At 44.7% G+C, this 22,082-nt stretch overlaps 1 long non-coding RNA gene and 1 other non-coding gene across 5 annotated transcripts in view; both read right to left on the bottom strand.

Moving 5' to 3' along the window:
* The window catches only part of LOC116239470 (uncharacterized), a 30,481-nt gene extending 8,690 nt beyond the window's left edge, over positions 1-21,791 (bottom strand). For 2 of the 4 annotated variants that reach the window (XR_004169128.2, XR_016469917.1), the window contains exon 1: positions 4,420-4,501. This is a non-coding gene — a long non-coding RNA (uncharacterized LOC116239470). Of the gene's footprint in view, positions 1-4,419; positions 4,502-5,746; positions 5,840-6,231; positions 6,345-18,376; positions 18,558-21,716 lie in introns of those variants that run through there. The other 2 variants (XR_016469916.1, XR_016469918.1) reach the window with 2 other exon arrangements.
* Positions 12,143-12,225, bottom strand: TRNAL-UAA (transfer RNA leucine (anticodon UAA)). The gene has a single exon. It is a non-coding gene; the product is annotated as a tRNA-Leu (tRNA).
* Positions 21,792-22,082: the final 291 nt, after the last annotated feature.

Here is a 22,082-nt window from a genome sequence, read left to right as displayed (position 1 = left end):
TGTTTCCCTCTTTTCCAAAAATGTATCCCCTTGTGAAACCCAGGCACAGCACTGATGGTAACCAAGGCATACACACAAAAGCACTCCCCAGCCCAACTTCTTGCCAGTCCAGCAGTACAAAAATCACAGAATCACAGAATCGTTAAGGTTGGAAAAAAATTCTAAGATAATTCAGTCAAAATGTCAACCCACCTCCACCATGCCCATGAGGGACTAACCACGTCCCTCAGTGCCACATTCACATGGTTCTTCAAAACCTCCAAGGACAGTGACACCTCACTGGGCAGCCTGCGCCAGCGCTTTACCACTCTTACAGAGAATAAATGTTTCCTAATTATCCAACTTGAACACTCCCTGGGGCAACTTAAATCCATTACCTCTCCTCCTGTCACTGTTACCTGTGAAAAGAGTCCAACCTCTAGCCCTCCACAACCTCCTTTTAGGCAGTTGTAGAAAGCAGCAAGATCTCTCCTGAGCATCCTCATCTCCAGAGTGAACCACCCCAGTTCACTCAGCCTCTCCCCTTCAGACTTGTGCTCCAGACCCCTCATGGCTTCATTGCCCTTCCTGAGACACACAAAAAAAATACGGAATGTTTCATGAATGTACATATCCTCCTTGCACAGATGATGTAAAAAGTTCCAGCCAGAAGAGCAGTTTTCCCACCCAATAAAGAAAGCTCAGCCAGACAAAGGCTAGGTAGAAAGTAGGGCAGTTTCTCTTCAGCTCTTAGCACATACCATAGTAGATCCCAGGGCTCACCTTGCCCCTGTGGATCTGGAAAGCTCTCTTAGCCACCCTAGACTACGCTGGGTACATAATCAGAAGAGCCAGAGCTAACACACTGATGTATATGAGCATTACATCAGAGCCACTGACGTTGCTGCAGATGAGGCTCATTTTCCTGCCCAGCAGCACTTCCTCCATTGCCACAGCCCCACACGTTTCCATCTACAGGAGCTCTCGGGGAGCAGGAAGGTCAGGGCTCAGTGCATAAGGACAAAATCCTGATCCGGATGAGATGAAATTAATAGAGAAGGGATGGAGCGTGCATAACGCTGTGAGCCTTTTAGATAAAAGCTCATTGTCTTCACTGAGAGCCGTGTTTGAATAAGAACAGGGAAGTTAAGGGTTTGGCAGGCTGTATGTAAAACATTGCAGAACGGCTGCTATGTGCATGCAGCTAGTTTCCATGCATAATATATATAGGAGCGTGCCATATGTTTAAAGCATCAGGCAATTGGGCCAATCTTGGATCATATTATCAAGCTTTCCTATGGTGTTGCATTTGTTCTAAACAGATGCATTTCTCCCCTCCCTCCCCGCTCCCCCCTCAACCTGCCAACACTCGTTTATGAGGAAACCAGGTGTCCTTCTTTAAAAAAGAAATAAATCCTTATCCAAAGGAATCTATCCAGGAAGAAAGTAAATGCCCATCTCTGCTATTTTTATTTCAATCAGGAAATATGTTACCAAACAAACTACCAAACGGACAAACAAGAATCAAAACAAGAAAAAGGGAGACATGGAAATTCATAGGAATTAGGTTCTGAATTCTGCAAAGCCAAATGCTAATTGCACCAGTCCTCAAACGTACAGAACAGATGAATTCAAGAACAGAAAGAGCTCCAATGATAGCAGATCTGCTCTGGATGAAACATGTCCTGCATTGGTTATGAGAAGGGCTGGATGCTCTTGTCTTTAAAGTGTACAGTTTGATTTTATATTAATTCATCAGCAGCATCACAGATCTCAGGGGCTCATCTCCGCTCATTATAGGTGCTTTGCATATGTGGCTGGAAAAGAACCACCACTGATTTGTCTCGTTGCTGCTCTCTGCTGTCGCTGTGTTACCCTGCAGACCCCTCCCCACGTCAGGAGTGATGCTGGGTGCTGGCCAAGTCCCTGCAGGTGCTGAGTGCCCCAGCAAAGCAATGCAGGCCAGGAAGGGAACTCTGCATCTCCCAGTGAGGGTTTGGCTGAGCAAGAATGCAAAGGAAGCCCAAGTCCAACCAGCTTTGTGCACATTACCCTCTCACGAGCAAGAGTAGCTCTGTCCTGTCTTGCATTGTTTCAAGAGACCTGGCCCTTGAGGGCACAATGAAACCACCTGGTGGGCAGCAGCCAGCAGAATCAGCAGCAGAACAGCTGGGAGACGCTCACAGCTGGCTCCCTATCCCTTACATGGAGTTTTTTCCACTCTTGTGAGCTCTTAAGGCCATGTTTTATATCCTAATTAAACTGAAAGAAAAGGAATTGGATAACAGTCTAAAAGATTTGCAAGCTACATCTATTTCAGAAAATGACTCATGTTCCCACTAGTGTAGCTCATCAGGTCCAGCACATGCTCTAATGTGTGGGACTAATAGATTTGTAACAGTGATATCTAATATGAGTCTGTTCCGGTTACATACTTATCATGGGTCCTCGCAGGCTTTCCATCAAAGCTGCTGAATGAAAGCATTTTTTTATTAAAGAAAAAGGAAAAAAAAAAAAAAAAATCTCTTTGCCCATAAATCTCTCAGCACATTAGCCCCCAAAACAATTCAGTGAGCCAAGGTCATATTTCCCCTACATTCATTTAGATCCTTGGGAAGTTCAATGAGATGAGAAGACAAGACAAAACACAAGGGGCTCTGTCTTCAGCTGCTATGAATCAGCGTTGCTTCCCATCAGCTGAGAATCCAACCATATATCTAGAGAGAGCTATAGGAAATATATAACAATTTCTTTGGGTCGGGTAATGATGATCCATATGGCATCTTATTACTTGAGAAGGACGGGAGCGACTGCAAGGACAAATGGCACTTGGCAGGCGAGAGCGGGTTGTTCAGCCCCATGGGAAAACCCCTTGCTCTCACTGGGCTCCCGTTCATCTCGCGGTTTTGGAGGTCACCACAATTAAGCACGGGGAAAATATTTTGTTGCTTTGCTTTGTTTGCAGTATTTCAGTGGGACAGCTCCCGAAGCCCTTCTTTGGAGGGAATAGGACACGGCAACTCGAGCCACAAAGCAACAACTTTAAGTGAAATACAGCCATGATAAGGCAGCTCTGCCTCTCAGTTATCCCCCATCCGCTGATCCAAACAGCAGTGAAAGCTGCCAGCTCTGAACCCTGTACCGTGTGCTGTCCCTTTGATACTGCAGCTCTCTCCTTCATGTTTACACCCTTCAGATATTTTTAGGCTTTTTTCCGCGCACAGAAGTACGCGTTGTCATCTCCCAGCCTCGTTTAGCCGTTTGAGGCTTCCCACAGAAATCAGTTTTTCCAAACATCTGATCATTTAGCGATCAGAAGGCAGAAAGGGTGGTCTGGTCACTCTTCTTTTAGCTTCCTCCCAGGTCTCATTAGCTGGTCGCGTGCTGGCGGCCGGGACCAAGCACATGGTTTGTTCTGAGGATGAATTCAAACCACGTAGGAAAGGACTGTTCTCCTCCCGTGGAATATTTTGCCTCCGTGGAGGCAGATGACGTTATTTGCAGTAACATACTATTTCAGACTGATCTCCAATTTGTTATCTACTGACACCTCAAGGGCCCTTCATCCACCTCACCTGGAACGGGTGGAAAATAACTTGTCAAAATTGTTAATTTCTGATATAGTTGGAGGGAAAGGGTGTTCCCTGAAAGCACAACGTTTATGGTTTAGGATGACTTATTTTGGGTGGAGGAAGCTTGATTTTTTAAAATTGTTTTTACAACCGACATTGATTTTCTCCTCAGGGAAATAAGGTTTTAATCTGCTTCACCTTGAAACCTTCCAAATCTCTTATTTTTACAGGCTCTCTTAACTATTTTGGATAGCATCCCTGCACATACAACTATTTGGCAGGTTAACAGCAAGCAAATATCAAATGACAGTAATTGATTTGTAGGAATGGTCTGGTCCAACTAGACAGACAGCTAAGCACCAGGAAGTGTTCTGTTAAATAATTATGCCCATAAAATTTCATTTTCCATAGTGGTCATGTTATCCAAATCAGCTCCATGGTCCTTCCTTAAAAATCTGTTGGAACATACTTTTACCATAAAAACAAGCCACCCCAGAACATGAAATAGAAATGCATCCAACCTATTATCCTGGAAAGGAAAAGCTATTTGGGCCAAATCCAATGAGACACCACGTTTGTATCTTAATTCCTGGAAATGTTTGGCTTTCACTTTGAGCAAGCAGTCCCGAGTCACTTCTGCCAGTCCCACCCAAGCAATGAACTCCAAGAGTTGGCAGGTAAGTGTCAGTTGATGACATGAGGGTAAGAAGTAGGGCAGTTGGGAGCAGCATGACAATTACCTTCACCTATGACAAGGTCTCCCACCTTCACCCACCTGCGACCCCAATGCTTCCCAACACAAAGAGCAGCTCCAAGGGCTGCAAATCTCACAGCCAGGGCCTGACCATGGGTCTTCATTGGTACTAACCCATCTCTGCACATGACAGCTCCTGCCACTGTGAATTGCAGTCCTGTCTCTTTACGGGCTCCATGGGTTACAGGGGGTGGTGGGTAACCATGGAAACCATGTTGTAAAACAGCATGGGATTTGACGTGTAATAAAGCACTACACCTGAACAGAGCCCTTCAGGAGGGGTAATGGTGGATGTGCTTGTAACAGGTTGGAGCAGGGCTGTCTTGTGCAGAAAGTCATCCTGTCTGGAGAATAGGGCTTGGCATGGAAAGGCAGCTACCACTCTTTAATGCAACTTAAGGTCCTTAACTTAAGGCTCAGATATTTGCTTTCAGTTCTGGGGCTATGTTCACCCCATTCCTTTCCCAACCAACCTAGACAGGATTTTCTGGTGGAAATCCTGGCTCTTCCTGCCTTATTGCAGGAAGGTAAGTTCATGGATGGAAGACACCATTCTGATTACACAGAAGTACCTAAATGCCAGATATCCTAGGTAATGGTGTTTAGTAACTTACAGTAATCCTCAGAAGAAGGTCTACAGATCAGTATCATCAAAACATCAACTTACTTTCTTTCAAATAGAAATTGAATGCCAAAAGTGTTCAAACAGACATGCTAGACCAAGGAGTCAGTCAGTGTTAACACCTGAATTTCTTTCAAGAAATTCCTAGGAATCTTACTACACTATGGGGACTGTAAAAGATACAATTATAAAACCTATGGCTTCAGACTGAGAGGAGGAGCAGATGCTCTTCCTCCACCTTCATTATTCATCTGTACTGGGGACAGTCACCATCTGGACCTGAGATTTCAGCCAGCATTACTCCTTCTCTTGCCATATCTACATTTCCAGCAACAGAAAACAGTGATGCAAATGCAGTATGGTCCTTATTGACACTATTTTCTGTCTGTGAATTCTCCTACACATGGTACATGATAATATATCATGGACAAAGCACATTGATCAATTCTAACCAAGCAGTGTGTTAGTCTTCAGAGCCAACAAACCAACACTTAAATTTTCTTTACTCAGCTTGTTTCACTGCAACACAAAACTTATTTTGCATCCCAGATAGGTCATTTAGCCCCCCGTGCAAGGTGACTGTCAAAAAGATACTCATGCATTTCTATGCAGGCAACAGAAAATCCTCTCGCTCGATGTTCTCAAAGGGACATCTCCATCAGTTCAACTTTCCCCCTGTAGCTCTCCTAATAATTAATGGGAAATACAGCCCTCTGGGAAAATTGTCACCAGGTAATTAATAAAAAATGAAAATGAGAGAGCAAGAAGAAGGAATAGAGATGTTGCAGAAAGCCTGCAAATTGAAGCAGGCGGACTTACAGTTGTGATTTCCTTCCCAGTCTCAGAGGGAGGGTAGTGCTTGTTCCCAGGTTCATCAGCAGCTCACTCAGGACTCAGCTTCTTCCATTCACACTTTTGAAACAAGAGACATTGTGATGGAAATGTTTACACCTTGCCACACTTCTCAATGGCCTTTCACACACAGACTTGCTTGCACAGACAGGGGAATTGCTGTCAAGGACAAATCTCAAATACTCTGTGTAGTTCTGTTACCAGGTGACTATTTAAAAATAGAGGTTGCTGTTTGTTTTTACCTGTGGGTTCAAGTTGCTCAGTTTGATAGGAGAGGTTCATTAGAATCCAGAAGAAAGTGTCTTATCTATACCTAAACCTCATAGAGAAGTCCTTTGGCATCAATAACTCTGAAATGCCTCCCCAGGAGTGAAGGCTCTTCTTCATACTCAAGCACATTTATCTCACTGCAAAAATAAACAAACAAACAAACACCAACAAAAAACTCTCACCTTTCAAGGTTGAAATTGATGTACATTTGGGAAACAGTTGAGAAGCCATCACCAGGAATGCCCAGGCTCTACCTGCACTTTGTGCCTGAACTATCGCCATGTGCTTGAGAATCCTGAAAGGAATGAGAATAGATGGATGGTCTTATGATTAAGCCAGCAGACAGGGATTTGAGGGATCTAGTGTCACTTCTAGACCTCCCATGTTGACTTTGGGCAAGTCAATTAACCTCTCTGTGCCTCTGCTTGACATCTGTAAAATGGAGATAAGAGACTTCCCTAAAGCACAGCAGCGTTTGAAGGAGACTTGTGTGTTTGACAGATGCTCTCACCTGATGCCAACAGGAGTCATGAGATTTCACTGACAGGAGAGTGATGGAGTGGAGAAAACCTGCTGCCATTTGGGGTTATGTAGCTTCGTAAAAACTGACTAGGTATCTGTTCAGCTTTCCTCACCACCTCATTTGCACCTGTCTGTTTTCCGAGGTACACGCACTCTCTCAACCACACAGTAGCTCCAGTGTCAGATTTAGGAACCCACAAAGCCCGTAGGATGCTTCCCATGCTTCCACAAGAAAGGAGGTCAATCTGGATTTTTGCCACTAAAATAAAGTCACGTGAATCATAGAAAAGAAGCAATGGAAAGTCTAGTTTCACCTTAGCGCTAAGAGCGAGGATACACCAGAGGCCAAAGGCTCTGATGCTTTGGGTCCCACTGCCCTCACACCCACGGAACATGCAGATAAATCCTCATTTTCCATGCGCGAGTCATCACGGCTGACCTGACACATTCATATCACACACCACATTGCAGAACTTCACTGTTCACTCCAAACTCTTTACAGCCCTGGAAAGAAAGGAACATAATTTGCCTTTACTTTTTTTTTTTTTTTTTTCTCTTTTTTTTTTTTTTGGTTGGTTTTTTTTTTTTTTTTTTACATATCATTTAAAAAATTGCATTCCTTTGCATTCACAAGGAATGCTATAGTTTCCCTACAAGCTTCACAAGGCAAGTTAAAGCATGAAACTCTCCTAGAGCCCACCTGACTCTTTTCTGCAAGGCTCGGGAGGAGGATTTCTTTCTCTCTCCGTTTTTTTTTAATATAAAATCCCATAGCGTTATTAAAAGGAATTGTTCAATTCCTTTAATTGGCTCAGAAGATAAATTCTTCCCTCAGCCTGGGGGTCATGGCCATCAGCAGCTATTTATTAGCTGCATTGATTGAGAAGAACAGCCTTTAAATGGAAATAAATTGAATTCTATGGCAAAGCGGATTCCATACAGCCTATTAATGTAAGACAGGGAGGCTTAGCTGGTTTATTTTGTATTTGTTCCTCTCCTCATCTTTTAGCCATTCTGAAGCTCCCAGACACTTCCCATCTCTTCCATCAGCCATACCCTCCTAACCATGAGCGCTCCCTTGCCTACAATTGGAAGTATGAAGATGATGGAGATCTGGAGACTTGGATGACCCCAGTGAGGCTCCAAATCACATCCCCAGAGTCCAGCAGAGGAAGGAGAGGTGATGGGGAGCAAAATGAGATGCCCAAATACATGCATAATAGAAACAAGACAGGAGCGGACCTCACCCCTCTCTCTGGGGCATTTTTATTTTAGTTTTGCCTTCTGCACTGCTTGGAGATTGTCTTTTCCACTCTCCATCAGCTCCAGAATACATTTCATGGTACTTGCCTTCATTCCAGAATTTAATTGCTTGAGATTGTTACTTGTCGGCTGTTAATTTATTAAAACCAGATCTCCCATATTACTCCGGAGCCCAGAAGAATCACTGCCTTCTATTAAAGGCAGTGGTGCATGCCCATTTGTCTTTTCTCTCTGGTCACCTCTGTAATTGCAGCTCTGTGCTAAGATGGAAAACTCCCCTCTACCAGCTGAGCATCCTCTTCAGGGTGGATGGGCTGAGACACACGTACGGAAGACAAACTCACTCAAGATATAAACAAGTATAACTTCTGGGATGGCCACAGAGGAGCATTAGAGACCCACAAAGCCTGTAAGTTCTGCTAGTCTTGCTTCCCGAGGTGGGATGAAAAGTGAAGTCAGGGACTCATGGAAATAGATATCACATAAAAAGAAAATTCTACATAAAATACAACAGGTCTCCACAGCACCCAGCAGAGGCCAGCACTGCAAACCACTGAGGAATTATCCTCACCCAGCTAAGCACGGAAAGATCTTTATTGTTGTATGGACCAGGTCCTGAGACAAAGACATCTCCCAAAGCCATAGATTTGCAACACCTAATGGAGATACAAGCAAAGATAGGATTTGTTGGATTCATATACTAGGAGATACATATACTCAACACACTAGGACGGGAGACAAATTCAGGCCATAAATTCCCTACTTCTTCTCTGTCACCATCTCTCCAATGTGTTCTTCCATCGCCCCAAGGCTGCTCAGCTACCTTCACCATGCCCTGACCCTGACTGTCTTAGAAAGGCGTCCTTGGCATCCTATGCACACATCTTATCCTCTAGAACTGTTTGATAGCATCTAAACTGCAGAACCATAGAATAATTAAGGTTGGAAAAGACCTCCAGGATCACCAAGTCCAACCCCAGCCCACCCTCACCATGCCTACTAACCACATCCCTCAGTGCCACATCTCCACGGTTCTCAGACACCTTCAGGGACAGTGACTCCACCGCTCCCTGGGCAGCCTGTATCAGTACATCATCACTCTTTCTGAGAATAATTTTTTCTTCATATCCAACTTGAAACTCCCCTGACCAATTTGAGGCCATTACTTCTTGCTCTATTACTGTTACTTGGGAAAAGAAGCTGACTCCATAGAGGTAAGACAATGTCTGAATCTATCATTCAAACCCACGTTGAAAAAGAAGGGAGTCAACAGGCAAATGGAAGACAGTAAAGCACCAAATATTTGAGAACTGCTGAGTAGCAATGAGGGATGTCTGTTCCTCAGGCTGTTTTCTGAGATTCAGCCATCACAAGAGGCAAATTTCCCCACCAGTACATCACAGGTATAGGGGTAACAACCCACACTGACCACCAAATTCTCCAAGAGGCACCCACAACACAAAAAAGTGAGCACCTGGGGTGCTGCTCCCAGCAGCCACAGCACAGCACAGGCTGAAGCTCTCGTTACCCACCAGCCGGCAATTATAGCAGTAGCATTACGACAGTAAAACAATAACATTTTGTTTACCTCCCTAAATAGCAAGCTCATTTTAGCACTCTGCCTCCAAGCACTAGATAATAACGGGATACAAGACAGGCGGTCTGCTTCTGTATCCAAAACAGAGTGGGTGCATCTGTGATGTTAGAGACTTTGAGAGTTGCTGCTCCAAACTCCTGATCCTGGAAGTGGTGGGGCTGCAGGAAGTGTCATGAACTGTAGTTTGGACTGGGTATGGGGATTTCTTCAGAATGTAGAGCTGGGGCAAGCCAGACAGGCTGCTGTGATGCCTGTGGTCTGGCACTGACCTACATCCTTTGAAGCTTTGGTTCCTCATTCCTGAAACTGCCTGGACTGGTTTGCTTTTACTTTGATTTATTTTAAGTACATACGTTCCATGATCTAATCTGAGATCTGCAAGCAGGAGCACACAGCAAAAGATGGCACTTAGAAAGAACCCAAAAACCCATTTCATTTAAACAGGGCTATTATTGTGTTTTAATATGGGAATTGATTATTATAGGCACACTTATTGAGCTTAGCAGCTTAGATTTGTATCTATATCAACACTGTTAATCTTTGATAAATATGCTTTTAATAATCTCTAGGTATTTATTGAACATAAAACTGTCTTGTGAAATAGAGAGTGAGATTGCTAAAGATACTTATTATACACTACTTCAATACAAATTCATTATTAAAAACCTTTTACTGAGGTTTACTTTTAACCACAACATAACAGATGTGCATACCGCATGGTTAATCTATAATAAATATATGTTAATAAACTGTTGGTATTTAATCAGCAGTAACCATCTTAATAAATATGATGCACTGGATATTGGACAAGCTGCTCCTTTAACTTTGACAAACACTTGGAGGTTACAGGACTTTATGAGAAGTAGGAAAGCTTCCTTGGTGGAAGGCAACTTATCATAGCCTTATAGAATCATAAAGGTTGGAAAAGATCACTAAGATCATCTAGTCCAATTATCAACCCACCACACCACCATACCCAATGAGCCATGTTCCTTACTTAGCAGTCCACCACAGCCCTGACATGCCCTGATTGCTGTCCTCCTTGCTGCTCCAGTCCCAGATCTCCTGCTCAGCCCTCTTACATGGTTCTGCCATTTGATCTCAGTCCTGAGCTGAATCAACACTTGGACCCAGATGTTCACCCAATCCTGTGTGCAGAGCTGTGCCAACCAAGGGCTATTAATTCAGCTGCAGGTGCCTGCAGACAACTCTCTGTCTGCCCACTAGTTTTGCAAAGTAGATAGATACCCTCTATGGATCAAGAGTAGAGCAGAACTCATACCCTTAGAGTAGAAAAACCACAAGATTTGTGAGAATATGGATCAACAGGGAAGTTCAGATAAGGCGATTTGGGCTTTGAACTCAGTGGAGGGCAGTAAATGCCTCTGACACACGGACTAAACAGGAGTCTGACTCCAAGTCATCAGAGGCAAAAGACCCGCAGTGCTGCTCAGACCCCCTAGTGTGCTCCCAGAGACGTATTTGTCATTCTTTGCATCACTTAATGACTGAGGTTAGTCACAACTGGCAGATACACAAAACATTTCGCTCCCAGAACTAATCAAGTGGGAGAGGAGCAGTAATTCCTCCCATGTCCTCTCCTCTGGGTCCTGCCCCATTTGTTATACGGCCACAGTTACAGGCCTTGTAATCCTTCCTGCAGGCCACCAGCTGATTCCTATATATCAGAGAGAGCCAAGGATCTTAACATGCAACTTTTAATTGAGCTTCATCATCTGCCACAAAGATGAAATTAATGGTCCTACATCATAATCGTAAATTCATACATAACCTCATGCACCAGCAAATAACTCTTTGCGGAGATACTACAATGGTAAGCTGATTTGCAAGACACGCACGCTACCCAGGAATCCTAATTAACCAAATTAACACCATCACTTCAAATCATGTCCCAGCAGTAGGACATTTCCGTTTGGCCTCAGGGTTAGAGCAAAGCAGCCAAATGAAAGTCTGACAGCATCTCCATGGGTCCAGTGGGCTAAATCTTTTCAAAGGGAAATGTGTGCTGCCCATCAATGCACTAGAGGAAGGGAATGAAGAAATCTCATGCGTGTTTGTGGGTGCCAAGGCATGCTAGCACAGGAGCAGCTCTCAGTTTCTGTTGCATTTCCCTAACTTAACCAGGAACATCCTTGTACCATGCTGTGAGCCCTCAAAACCTGCTCCAGGGACTGCTGATGCTGCTGGATCCCTCTAAGGAGTGTCAAATGGTGCTTGGAGTGATCCAAGCCTCAAGAATGGGGTCACAGAGCAGAGCTGGCAGGAGAAGCCAGCATGAAACCCAAAACCCAAACCCACTTCTTCGCACATATTCCCACTTGTGACTTGTCTGAACTGTGTAAAGCTCAACATCTTTTTTTATCTTCCTCAGGATAGTCAGGTTTTTCTACTTCTGTCTTGGAAAAAAACAAGTCTCTATTTTGGTGGCATGTGGGATTCAAGCCATGACGATCCCAGCACTCCCTGCACAAAGGATAAGAGACATAACTGTGTGCTAGAGGAACTGGTTCACATCTCTCTCCACATCCAGCCTGGATGATGAAGTCGCACAATCCCACCAGAGTGCTCATACTGGGGTGTCCAATAGTCTTGGTCCCACAATATCTTGGCTGACAGCTCCCATCCCTGCTCCAAACCGATGGTCTAAAGGCCAGGATGGGGTTTGTGGCCTGAAAGAAAAAGGAGACTCCTACCAGAAGTGGGGTTCGAACCCACGCGGGCATGCGCCCATTGGATCTTAAGTCCAACGCCTTCACCACTCGGCCATCCTGGTGGGCTGCCTGCTGCCCCCTGGCCAGCCAGGTCCTCTCCTCAAGGACACGCACCTCACCAAGCCACCGAAGTCCCAATTCAAGGCTCTTCCCAGCACCAGCAATATCTTCCTCTCCTCACCACTTCCTTTAAGGTCCCCAGCAAATCTGGCAAGGCACAGAAAGAAAAGCTGCCTGACCCCTTCTTCTTATACCACACCAAAAAAATGTTTTCTGATCTCATGCATTTTCCAAAATTTCACAGATTTTCACTCATCTCCTGGTGATCCACCACCAAATAGCATCTGCTCAGCCCATTTGTCCACCCCAGCCAAACCAGGAGTTAACAGTTCTCATGGGCCATGGAGAACAGAATGGAACCCACGTGCCATGCCAGGCCATTGTGCCAGGAGCACAGGTATCTTTGGAGGTTGTCATCCTGACCCTGCTGGTGTCCAGAGGGACACGAGCAGCTCTGCCCACCCACCAGCGCTCACTGCAGATGCCAAGCAGTTCTAGCACCATCCTTCCACCTTGGATCCTGATCCTCACTCCTCTGTAGTTCAGATTTTTATGCGGCATTTGTCAGAAGAGACAGTGGGGGAGGTGAGTCCCTCTTTCTCCTTTGGGGTGAGGTACAGCTTTTATTTTGTCTAGCTTTTGTTTTGTTTTAAAAGAAAAAAAAAATGCTATCTGTTGACTCACATGAGATTCAAACCCACAGCCTCAAAACAGCTACATGCACTAAGTCTTTAGCCTTTAAGCCACAGGAATCTGATGTTTTATAACTCTGATTTCAGCCACTCTCGCACTTCTCAGGCCAGCACCTCCACACAGGGCTGCCACTGCTTTACTGAGATTCTGCAACTCATTCCTGGTCTTGTTCCCTTCCAGAGGATCCCCAAATGGCCTGGCTTCCATGCACTGCCATGCTCCCCATGATGCCCACACACAGAAACCTGGTCAGATCATCCCCTCTGCTGAAGACATACTGGACCATCCTTCACCTGGGAAGGACTGGGAAGGCACAATGCAGGATTCTGCAGCTCAGCAGAAGACTGGGTTAATCTACCCACACATAAATATCCTGCCAAGAGGAAATGTCACCTCTTGAGGTGCCAGGAAAGAACAGAAACATTCCCTGCTTCCCTTTACTCTTCCGATTACAGCCACAGCAACCCACTATGCTGGTCTGTGTGTGCAGAATGGCAGCTCGGCATCTCTGGATGCCTCCAGCTGCAGCACCCGCATTAATATCAAATGAAGCTGTGCTCACAAAGGGTGTTACGCTTGCCAGCTCCAGAGGAATCTGCTTCTAATGAGCGACTTCAAAGCATTAATGAGCTTGCAAAGCTCTCCTCTTCGTTTACAGAGCCGGACCTCGCACGCTTGGCATTAAGACAGGGGTCACCCGTCAGATGAAGAGAATGTGTGTGCATGTCGGCGAATATAATATATTTGTCATCCTCTAAGAAGCAAAGATTAATCATGCCCTCTCTTAGAGGAAGCATTTATACCACATCTGCTTTTCACAGCATGCGGAGAAAGGAGCTGCCCTCAAGAACATCCATGACCTGCACTCCTCATATCCCCATAGTACCCAGCTTTGAAGTTAACACTGACTGTAACCCCATGGGTCCATCTGGGAAATGCTGGCTGAACTGGCATCCTAAGGGCTGAATAAAGCAGTAGGGTCACTTTCTCCAGGGACGTCTCTCCCCTAGCCACATCCCTTTCTAAGCTTCCCCTAGCCCTGGCTTGAAGCAGCCCCCAGTGCCTGGCTAACAGCCCTGTTGCACTCATTTTAGAACTGAAGCTGAGTCTCCAAGGCTGATCAAAATTTTAGAAGATTCTAAATATAATGCATAATCACAGCCTATAACCCTCAGCCAGGAGACAGCAGGCACACAGACTACTTAAGGAAGATGATACGGACATGTCCTGAAGTCAGAAAGGTGTTGTCCTTAGGTTCAGAAACACATTGGTAATGCTAACAGGGAATCAGTTCCTCCTCTCACCTCCCAGAAGAGATCTCTTGACACTCAGTGTCTATTCAGTAGATCTGTGTTTAATTTAAACAGCCACTGGAGGCAACTGCCATCCCACACGTTATTACTGCAGCTGGAGGGTGGCTGATTGGTTGTTAAGAAAAAGACAAAACTCCAAAGCCATAAAGTCATGAGCAAGGCAGGCTAAAAGTGGCATTTTGTGAGAGATTTCAGGACAAAACTTCTCTGCTTTACTGAGGGGTGAAAATGATCTCTGCATCCTCACTTTAGAAACTGGTTGGCAAAGAGAAGCAGTAGGACAGGGTTCTCCTCCATGTTTCTTCTGTGCCCTCTCCTGCTATAAAAGCAGTTTGGTGCATAGGCAAGGACCATCAAGAGCACAAAATGATGGCAGTGTTTGGCTCAGAGCAGCCCTACTAGGGTCATTTAGATGGAGTGAGATGCAACAGCTTGGCTTCTCCTTGCCCAACAGGCTTGGGGTGAGAAAACTTGCTGCTTATCACTCCTATGCTGAGTACACCTAGCACTTAATAAGGAAGCTCTTTGGACTTTAAAAATAGAGTTTATCTGAAGACACTGTTGATGTCCCACTGTAAGCTTGTACCACATTTGGAGAGTAGCTGGAGCTCACTGACAAAAAGAACAGTGGAACAGGTTAATGTTACCGTGCAGCTGGTCCTCAGTAGCTTTCAGAATAAAGAAGCAAGCAAGCACAGAAGCTCACTCATCCTTCCTATTTCTGCTGCCTCTGAAGAGGCAGTTCAGGAAACCAAGCCGCCTCAATTTACATGCAGCTGGCTTTCTTTCAGAAGGACTCAGAGATACACGTTGCAGGCTTACAGGTGGAAGTTTGTTCTCTGCAGAATGTGACATGATGCCCCACTGCTTGATCGCTCTGTAGCTCAAGAGGAAAGCTTTCCCATGAACCTTGCACATAGCTGCATTTAGCCAGAAGAAACAAAGACCTGGTACTACGGGCACTCAGACAGGATTAAAAACCAATGGCCTCGTGCAACTACAGGAGAATATTTACCCCAGAGGGAAAATACATTTTCTTTGTTGATTAAGTTCTAAGGCAGTAAGTGATAGCAAATAATGCATTACTTTCTCCTGTTCAGGAATGATCTTCCACCTGTTGGCTATTTTCCATAAGCTATCGGTATTTTAAATTATTCTCTCAGCGTTTTCCACAAATATCTTTTGGACAACAGAGAGTTTCTCTAAAATAAATTAATCTCGAGGACTCAGAACACCTTGGCTTCACATCATTGCTTCTTCCTTGGTTCTGAATGGGCTTCTATTGAAATGGCTGGTGTAAATGTTGATGGTTTAACATTTCAAAGCCATCACCTTCCCAGACTGCCATTCCCATAGGTATTCTGGATAGAATGCTTGTGTAGCTCATCAAGGTTTTACCTTTATTTAGCCCAGGCTAGATATTGAGAAAGAAACCATCACAGACTCATCTCTCCCTGTCACTGTTCCAAACATCATCAAATACAGCACAGAGAAATGAGTCACAGCTGTGCAGAAAAGAAAGCTCAAGAACACAGTGAGGATCACAGGGATGTGAAATTGGTATCTCAGATGTTGGGTGCCCAAACCATGAAGACAAAAAGGGACCCAATGTAAATGAGATATTCAGTGCATATTCGTCTAGTTTTGCCAAATGCCATCTGCCAGACTTTTTCTACAGCCATTGCAGAGAGAAAAACATTCAGAGAGGGCTTCATCCCATCTAGGGCTGAAAGAGGGTGAAATTCATGCTTTCTGGAACAGAAGCAAAGGAACAAAGTTCATTTGATCAGCTTAAGCTAGACACCTACTTGCAGGCTGTTGTGTCTGCCTGTGGGAGAGGTCCTTACAACAGGCAGAGCTGGATGCTAACCTTACTGTTTCTAGAGGTTAAACAACCAGAACCAGAGGCTTTTAAGGAATTGGAAGCCTGGTTGGTTCTAGTTCAAGGCAGATGATCTCTGAAGATCCCTTAAATCTCCATACCTGAATTTCAGCAGATACCTGTAAACCACATTCTGTTAAGGACATTTTGAAATCCTGCTGGAAACCGCTGTGCGTGCATATTTTTGGCTGCCTTTTAGCACTACAGAGGAACATTCCATTGGAAACCAGAGAAGGCAATTTTTTTATGGGACATATTTAGGAAATGCTACAGTATGCTGCACAGAAGCAACCCAAAAAAGAAATGAAGCAATTAAGTCATCACATAGACAAACACCAGCAGAAGAGGCTTGCATGTGTCAGAGAAATCAGCTGCAATTACTTGTCTAGCTTGCACAAGGTGTTGGAATGAATGACAAAACACCTGATGCTTCACCTGCAGCATCAGCGCTGCCCACCACTGCTCACTGGCTCAGCAGGGAAGCGTGCAGGCAAACATATCACATCCCAGATGTCAAGGTGTGTCTGCATGAATTCCTAAAATGACATGTGTTCTTTAGCCTAGAGCTTGGCTCCAGGCTAAGAGCTAAATTTGATGTTCTCTGTGGCTAAAACTTCTTCAAAAACCATTCTGGGTTAATTAGAGAAGAGAAATTTTGGCTGCACAATCTGTAAAGGAAGATTGGCTTGGGAAATGGTATGAAAGTCGCGGTTTTTGCAAGAGCAAAGAGGAAGAACAGGCTCATTTCTAAAAGTGCTGCACCTAAGAACTTCAGAAAAGCACAGAACTTCACTGAAATATAATGAAAGGCACTGCCTGAAAGCAGAACATCTCCTTTGGCTCAGCACATCCTCTCCCAGAGGCACCACATCATTCCTGCTGCTCACAAAACAGCTTCTGTCTCCTTTTAATAGTTTTATTTTTAGACTTCTCTCATATTTAATTCTTTCCCTTTCCTTATGTAAGGTTCTTGGAAGGGCTGCGGTGTCAAACAATAATTGCATCAGAGAAAATTTAGAATCCACAGTGTTAAAACGAGTCTCTGCTCTTGACAAGTGAATGAATGTAGGAAGTGAGGGGATGAAGTTTTATCAAGGAGAGCACCCAGCTGGCACTGTAACAGCATCTCTCATGGGCTAGGGGCATCTGCCTTCAGATGGCAGCAATCTCAGCCTGGAGCACATCAGTACATGCCTGGGATTAGCACAGTCTGAGACTTAGATGCACAGTTATGCAGTGCTATCAGCACATACGTGTCTCTCCCCATGAACAACCTTGAGGAAGGATTAAAATGCAGTTTTGCCATCCTCTCACCACTCCTGGTTTAGCTAAAGTGCCCGTGCCTACAGCTGTAGCTGCACCTCAGCTGAGGATCAAACGTTTCCCAGTGTCCAGCACTGAGCCTACAAAAGCAGAAGTGAAAGAAAAAAAAAAGAGATCCACTTCCCTGTGTTTCTGAGGATATAGGTACCCCAAAAAATGGGGTTCTGAAACCTTTATAGATTATCCCCTTTCACCTGTATGTGCTGTATCTTTGCTGGCAATTAAATTGTGTTAAAGCTGCAGCTCAGACCAACACAACGCTGAATCTTGGATTTGCCAATATTGCCACTGACCAAGGAAGCCCATGGAAATAATCCCAAGTAACTGGCTTGCATTTTCCAACAAGAAAACAGAGAAGGGTGAATCTGATCCTCCCCTCATAGCAAAAATCAGCGATGACTGAAGCAGCTACGGGTGAAAAGACTTATGGAACAACCAGGAAAAAGTTTTCCTCTCCACAAGAGCACTAGCTACCTTGCAGGAAACTCCAAGTAGACTCCATATAGAAATACTGACAGCTATCAGTGGGACTATCTGTCATGCAATGTCTAAAATCAGGCTATGGTGAAGAGTAGGTGTACAGAGTGAGCTCACACATAGTGTGTACAAGAGCTTTCTAGGGATAATATGTTTATAGAATATATATATATATACACATATATTTCTCCATATGGGTTACCAGCTGGACTTCTTTGATGTCTCAGAAGACCATCTTGCTAAAATCATCAATGACAAAACCCAGGATTCTCCCAATTAGATGTAACATGTGAAGGAAACTGTTGAAAGCTGAGCTCACTTGCTCAGTGGGTTTACACCACCTGACAGGAGGGCGCCTGGACCATGTGCATCTGTGCCTTCATTTATTTCCTTTATAGCTCATGTTACTAATACCAAGCTAAAGGACAAAATCTGAAGAGAAGAAGAGTGAGAAGGAAGACAAACCTGTAGAGGCTGTCCTAGTTGTTCCACAGCTTCAGTTCCATCATAGGTCCTCTGCCCAGTATTTGAGATGCTACAGTTTGCTCTTCCTGCTTCTCATGTGCACCAGCTCAGCTTCTGTCCATGCAGTCCTTCAATCTCCTGTCCATAGAGGGACCAGGCTGTATCAAGGTGGAACTGGCTCCTACAAGAGAGTACAGCACAAGCAAGTCTCTCACACCATAAGATAGGAAGCTTCCTGGGAAAAATGGAAAACAAACTCCCAAAGTAGAACTTCTTTCAATTTGTTGTTGTTGTTGTTGTTCAAAAAAAGATCTTCAAATTTCTCCTATTTCTCTGCACCTAAAGTTAGTTGGTTGGTTTGTTTTGTTTGACTCTCATTCTTCAATAGAGCCACAGTGAAATGGTGTGAAGCCCCTCTGAAGTCATGTGGTCTTCAAGCACTTACCTCCCATCGCTCCCTTCACCGGATCATTAACAATAGAAGAATACCTCTAGCATATTCCACTCATTCACCTGCTTTCTTTAGTTACTTTTCCTTTTTGTGCTTTTTTTTTTTTTTAAATATAGCCTTTCTTCTTGAATTTAAAGCCTGACTTTTAATAATTAGGCAAAATAAGCCACGTGGGGGCTTTTTACAACCTGTTTTAAAAGTAGAGTTTTGAAAAGTAGACAATGAAATTATTATTATTTCACTGCACAGCTATGCTAAGGCACAGGGGAAAGAGTGAGGAGATGCCGGTATTTGTTTTTTGGCTTTCAATTACTGTGACAAACAAATAACAGCTCCGGTCTTGGTCCACAATTGAGCTAATTGGTAACACCTCAAACTGTATGTCCTAAAAGCTCCTAATTAGCAGCTAAGCATAGGATAAATGAGGAAGCATTTGCTCCTTTGTGCTCCAGCAAACCTGTGAATGTGTAATAGACAGCTGAATTTAAGACCCCAAAACATCCCATTTAGTTTGTAACCATGCAAGCAGCAATGTGTGTATGTGGGTGCACGGTTCTTGTTCTGTGCTCACAAAGCGCCTAGCACAATGGGTGTGTGATCCATAACGCATCCTTTAGGAAACTGGGACCTTACCTAAAAGCCGTAGATAACATTTTCAAGGAGACTTCTGCTGTCTCCAGCAAAATCTCGGTCAAGGCCCGTGGGGAAATGCTCACTGCTGATTTCCCCATTTAATTTCAGAGAGCTCCCAAGGCACTTCCCTCTCTGTGCTCTTTCCTTTGTCACCAAATCCCTTCACACTGTGGGAAGGTGCTCAGAGCAGCATGGCAAGAAGCTAAAGGAATGGGAAAAAGAAGGCAGAAGTCTTAGAAAACTTGTTTCTGCAAATCTTTCATCACTGTGAGAGTGCTAAGAATTATATATCCAGGACAGCAATTCACACGTTCAACATTCATGCTGGAAGATGTTGGCAATGGAGGCGTTGCAATGAGAATGGCTTACAATGTGATGAGCAAGTAGAGCTGGAGTCCTCTAGCTTCTGTCTGTGATATGGATCCAAATCAGAGGTGACCATCTCTTGTCTGTTTGATGGCCCCCTGAATTGAGTTCATAGAATCATTAAGTTTGGAAAAGACCTCTCTAAGATCATCAAGTCCAACCATCAACCCATCACCACCATGCCTGTAGCACAAAGCAATGCAGGGCAGGCATTTCTAGCGATCAGCATCACAAAAGGAGAAGATGGATAACTCACGAAGGCAGCAGCTGTGTTTCCCTTCCAAGTAGCACCTGGGACACCCTAGGCTGGCTGGTAAGAGCAGGAAGCACTGAGACTAATGCTTAAAAATTCAGAAAGGACTGTCAGGTGCAGAAGCAGAAGATGAGGCAGTGGCACCGCATTTTCCTGAAATGCAACATTAGTCCCCTTGTAGAGATGGATGAAGGAGAAGTTTTGCAGCAGCTGTCCCCACTGCACTCCTCTGTGATTAAATTCAGTCTCCTTTTCTGAAGCACTGACATGGGCAGAGACGCTTAGCTGCCTCCTCCTGTCTGTTTCCAGAGGAACAGAGGCACGGACATTATGACAACACTGGTCCAGGCTGCCATCGGTATCAAAATAGACGTGAGATGCAGGAAACTGGTGGCACACTACAGAGACTCTTGGTAATGATGTAACTCCACCCCAGGGATGGGAATGCATCAGTTCTGTACCCAGGCTGATGGAGAGGGACAGGACATGCCCCAAGTGAGCAAAAGCAATTGCCTTCTCTGCAGCTCCCTCCTGCAGCAGGTGAGCCACAGCTATTGCCATAAGGCCAACAAGTGTTTAACAAAAGCCTGTCTTCGGGCATGCTCTGCTCTGCTGTCTGCACGGCTGTGCAAGGCAGATTGCTGGCTCTTATTAGCTAAATAAACAAGCAGCAAAAGTTGAGCGGAGTGGAAGCACATACACAGCTTGTCTGCAAATAGAGACAAACGCCTCCATCGCATGGTTGCACCCAGCTGTCTGGCTGTTACCTGCTTAAATGGCTTTAATTTCACATTAAGGTCAGCACAGGCAGAGCTTCTCCTCCAGGGTGGAAAACCTGCCTAATGAGACACTCAGGTTTGTACTGAGCCCACGCTGAGTGCTTCAGGGAGCTCGGTCTTTCCCTGGGACCAAAGAGGTCCCAGCTTGGGTGCTTGGCTCACTAGCCAGACACTCCTCTGCCTCTTTGCTGAAATTATGGGCTATCTCCAAGTTCCAGGCAAGGCATTCTCTATGCAGAGATCTGTCTCTGCCCCAACCCCACTAGGGATCTGCTCCTTAGGCAGGCTGCCGTGTGCTGGCTCTGTTTCAGCAAAAGTTATTCATTCAGCTTGTGCATCCCTCCCCTGTACCATTTACACAGCCCCTGCTTTCCTCTGGGAGTAGAGTTGGGATGAGTAAACTATCTTTATATATAGTCTGAGGGGCTTGGCTTTAACTCTCATTTATTACTCTTCCATTTCCTTTAACTTCTCCTTTCCAAAGATCAGAGTTCCTGGCCAAGTTCTGATGCAGTCTGTGAGGGTGACAGACAGGGTTTTACTATGATTGCTGGTGCGTGGGAAGCCATTCATCTCGAACCGCATTCTCCATGTTACTGAAGGCTAAATCGAAAAAGACCCTTGTCTTGCATGCCTTCGAAAGAACTATTCCGAGGATAGTTTAGAGTATTGAGACATTGATTCACTAAACATTGTTGCCCTCCTTATGTGTGGGCAGGCAAAGTCACCCATTATTGGTGATTTATTAGCTATAGGAGCCTCTTTGATCTTCTCCAACATCGCGCACTCAATATCCTCCTCCCATGAGGCAGATGGGAGGAACAGCCCCATCAAAACACATGCATTATTATGACTTACTGTCTGTGTCCATGGATTGTCTCCACGCAGGCACTGCACCGCGTCTCACTGGATTCAGGGGAATCTTTCTGAGCCCTACAACATATGCAAAAATAGAAGTTCCTCTTGGAGTGAAAAATTACGATACCAGCACCTCTAAATTGCTTTTAACGGCTTTCTGTGCTGCCTCTGGCTCAGAAGTGCTTAGTTTGCTGACAAAAATCATAGACTCACACACACTTGAGATGGAAAAGCCCTGCTAGGTTCAGCTAGTCCATTTCTCCTACCAGGAAAGAAACATTCCCAGCAATCTGTTTTCCCTACTACTTTATCTTGTCTATTTTTAAGTATTCCATGTAGCAAAAATACATTTAGATTGTCAGGATT

The sequence above is a fragment of the Phasianus colchicus genome, chromosome 11 (assembly GCF_987193195.1).
Source record: "Phasianus colchicus chromosome 11, bPhaCol1.hap1.1, whole genome shotgun sequence".
NCBI classification, from domain to species: Eukaryota; Metazoa; Chordata; class Aves; order Galliformes; family Phasianidae; genus Phasianus; species Phasianus colchicus.
The sequence above is the reverse complement of the archived record's forward strand: the minus strand, read 5'-3'. Positions and strand labels throughout refer to the sequence as shown.